At 29.8% G+C, this 4,140-nt stretch overlaps 1 non-coding gene across 1 annotated transcript; it reads left to right on the top strand.

Annotated features, from left to right (window-relative positions):
• Positions 1 to 877: 877 nt before the first annotated feature.
• Positions 878 to 984, top strand: LOC139856688 (small nucleolar RNA R71). Its single transcript, XR_011762153.1, has one exon. It is a non-coding gene; the product is annotated as a small nucleolar RNA R71 (small nucleolar RNA).
• Positions 985 to 4,140: the final 3,156 nt, after the last annotated feature.

The following is a 4,140-nucleotide window of genomic DNA, read 5'->3' as shown; positions in this document are numbered from 1 at the left end:
AGAGTCATCAGAAATTATAGGCATTTCAGGTGGTTTAAGTCTAATACCACTTCTTGTGATAATGGCTTTAGCTGTCTCATTTCGGTGGTTAGGATTTGTATCGCTGGGTAAACTACCCGGTTTTCTTTCACCAATTAACCTTGCTAGGTTACTTACTTCTTGTTTCAGATTTTGGATTGAAGCTTGTTGATTTCTAAATGCTTGAGCATTTTGTTCATTAATTTGTTTCTGAGATGTAAATAACTGGTTTTGAGATTCTATTAGCTTTGCCATCATTTCGTCAAGGTTTGTCTTTTTCTCATCGATTTATGGTGGTTTATTAAAATAACCAGGTCTTTGTTGATTGTAAGTATTATTGGATACTTGTTGATTGCTAGGACCTTATTGGTTGTTTTGCTGAGCATTTTGATTGTACAGAATGTTTTGATTTCGATTGTAGTTTGACCTTGGTGGTTGATAATTATTTTGATAATTATTTCCCGGCCTTTGGTTCATGTATGAAACATTCTCTCTTTGCTCCATTGTTTGTTCAATACCGAGACAATCTTTTGTCAAATGTGATCCTCCACACTGCTCACAACTAATTAATATTGCGTGAATATCTTTAGTCATCTTTTCCATTCATCTCTCGAACGCATCTAACTTTGCTGAAATGGAATCAAAGTCATGGCTAGAATCAGCTCTAGCTGCTTTAGATAAACGAAAAATATCTTTTTCTTGATGCCACTCATGTGAGTGGGATGCTGTGTTATCAATAATTTTGTGAGCTTCGGTCGCGGTTTTCTTCATAATAAAATCACCAGCTGCTGTGTCGATGTCTTTTCGTGTAGCGACGTCGACTCCTTTGTAAAATATTTGAACTATTTGATAAGTATCTAGACCATGTTGAGGACAGCTTCTCAACATTTTTCCGAATCTTGTCCATGCCTCATATAGCGTTTCATTTGGCTTTTGTGCAAACGTGGCAATTTCTCCTTAAAGTCTCACGGCTTTAGATGCCGGAAAGAATCTTTTAAGAAATTTTTCAACTAAAACATCCCATGAATCAATCGCTCCTTCAGGTAACGATTCTAACCAATCTTTGGCTTCCCCTTTAAAGTCCAGAGAAATAACATGAGATAGATCTGTTCAACTTCAATTTCTCTGATTTTGAATAGAGTACAGATCCTATTAAAGGTTCGAAGATGTTCTTTTGGATCTTCTTTTGGCGTACCACTAAATTGGCACTGATTAGTTACCATGTGTAAGATTTGTCCTTTGATTTCATAATCTGGCGCATTAACGTCTGGTTGAATAATTGCGTGACCTTGGCCAGTGCGTGTAGCTTTCATTCGATCTTCCATACTTTGAGGTTCCGTTTCTTCCATGATTGAAATGGTTGAATCTGAATCACTAGAAGATTCTGATTTAATAGTTTCTTCTTCGATAATCTCTGGTTGATTAATTTATGGTTCAGAAGGAATGATTAGTGGTTCAGGATCTCTGAATTGTCCTTGAATATCCTCCGGGTCCTCAATTGTGAAGTCAGTTTCAAAAATTGGATTATCGGAAATTTGAGTTGGAGTACTTGTTCGACTAGATGACGATTCTAAAGAAAATCGATGGCGACAATATTTGCTAAATATCTTGATCAAATTACAGATGGTGAACGTATGAAAGGTGGTGAACGTTTTGCTCGGTGCATTCACTGAATATCCTATTAGTTATAAAGATAAAAATTATATAAGTTTTCAAATTAATAGACTTTTCTGATTTTTCTCACGTTTCGAATACCCAATAGATGCAGCAGGTAGCCAGGACCCTTTAAATCGGAAGCCCACAACTCGCCACTAACAAATTCAACTATTACTACGAACCAAAAAAATTTAGATGTCTATCAATTTAACCGCTTAAAATAATTTTTCGTCGAAATTTAAAGAAAATATAGAAAATTCTAGGTCCTAAAAAGTAGAGCGTAGAAATGAAAAAAAAAAGCACGTCGAAAAATAAGAGTCGAAAAACAAACGTCGAAAACAATAAGTCAAAAAATAATAATAAGAAAGTAAAGCGCCGAAACTTAAAAGTCTAAAAATTAAAACTTAAAACTTGCGTCTAAAGGTATTAAAACTTAGAGGAATTCTAAATCCAAATCGGCAATTACTTAAAAAGGCACTAAAATCTATTAAATATTAAAGCGATAAGCGACGTCGTAAAATTCTAAAGCGCCTAAATCTTAATCTAAAGAAAAAGCACTTAAGTGATTTTACAGCAAAGCCTAAAAATCTAGAAATATAAAATTACTACGAAAAAAACTAAGTTTAAAACTAATTACGAACGATAAATATACAAATTACGAATTAAACGAAAAAATACAATTTATAAAAATAAAATAAAAAATGATAAAATTACTTATTTTTATAAAATTATTATTTTTATATTATTATTTTATAAAAGTATTAATTTTATCTTTAATAAAACTAATTAAAACTTAAAATACAAAATTAATTAAAACTAAAACTAATTATATTAAATTAAAACCCTAAATTAATTAAGTAATAATAATTATATTTATTAAATCGTAACCCTAATCGTACCAGCATAGGATTCGGATCCGTCACTTCAACTCAAGCGATCGCATGAGTTTGATGTTATAAATCCATGCGGTCGCATGGCAATGGATACTAGGCCAGTAGTTGGGCTTCGACACGCTTTGGCCCAATTTCAGTTTTAACTATTTTTTTCTGATTTATATTTATATAAAGTATTATATAATAAAACTTTTTAAAAAAATATTACTTATTAGTTTTTAAAACTTTTAAAAAAAGAAATAAAAAATATAAACTATTTAATTTAAACAATCAAAAATATAGAAATATATATATATATATATATATATATATATATATATATATATATATATATATATATATATATATATATATATATATATATATATATTTATGTTTTTATATTTTTGATTTTAATATTTAAAACTTATATAAATATATTTTTACTAAATTACCTTAAAACTAAATTTTTTTATAGCGTTTCGCTTTCGCTTCCCCGGCAGCGGTGCCAAAAATACTTGATGTGTGCAGGGTAGTATACGAAATACTTCTATATTTACTACAAAATACTATTAAATACGATACAATTTTCACAAGTTATTTATTTATTTATTGAATGGGATATACCTAAACCTTGCTACAACACTTATAGGCAGTGTACCTAATTGTAGAGTAGTGTAGTTTTTAGTAAGTCCGGTTCGTTTCACAGGGAGCTCGCTAAGTTTAACGCTATATTTTTCGAAACTCTATTTGTATATATATATATATATATATATATATATATATATATATATATATATATATATATATATATATATATATATATAGTATTATTATTATTATTATAAAAGGGGGATTTTACTGTTTAATGACCGGTTTGTCGATTTTAAGTCTTATATCACAGTCAAAACCTACTGCAAAAATATTAAATATAAATAGAACTTACTTTAAAGCGTAAAGTAAATAACGATAATTAAAGTACAATAATTAAAAATAAAAATAAAGCGTAAAAATAAATGATGATAAATAAAAGTGCGATAAATTTAAAGTACGATAAATAAAATGACGATAACTAAAAGTGCGATGAGATATAAAATAAGAGAATTATGCTTATTTAAACTTCCGTAATCATGATGTTTAACGTGTTGATTTTAATTTATTACCATGGGTTAATTGTCCTTTGTCCTGGATTATTTGATAAGTCCATCTGGTTTTATCCATAATAGTCCATCGGTGATAATTATAAAGAGCGAGGGTCTTGGCCAAATTAACCTTATACCCGAAGTCAAATATTCCAACTGATTGGGGATTTAAATTGTAACAAGGTCTTAATACTTTGTTTTATGATTACACCAGGTTATCGACTGCGTGTAATCCAAGATCTCAATACTTTATTAACAATTACACCAATTACCCTTGAACGTAATCCACCCCTGTTTTAATGAGTCCATTGACTATTAATCCATCCCCGTGTCCGGTCAAATGAACAATTATTAGTATTTATAGATATCCCGCCCACCGTACCCAGTCAAGCGTATGTGGTTATATATAAATACGTCAAATTATAAATCTCTATATAAAATTAACGAGATAT

Source organism: Rutidosis leptorrhynchoides, chromosome 6, assembly GCF_046630445.1.
Source record: "Rutidosis leptorrhynchoides isolate AG116_Rl617_1_P2 chromosome 6, CSIRO_AGI_Rlap_v1, whole genome shotgun sequence".
Lineage (NCBI taxonomy): Eukaryota > Viridiplantae > Streptophyta > Magnoliopsida > Asterales > Asteraceae > Rutidosis > Rutidosis leptorrhynchoides.
The sequence above is the reverse complement of the archived record's forward strand: the minus strand, read 5'-3'. Positions and strand labels throughout refer to the sequence as shown.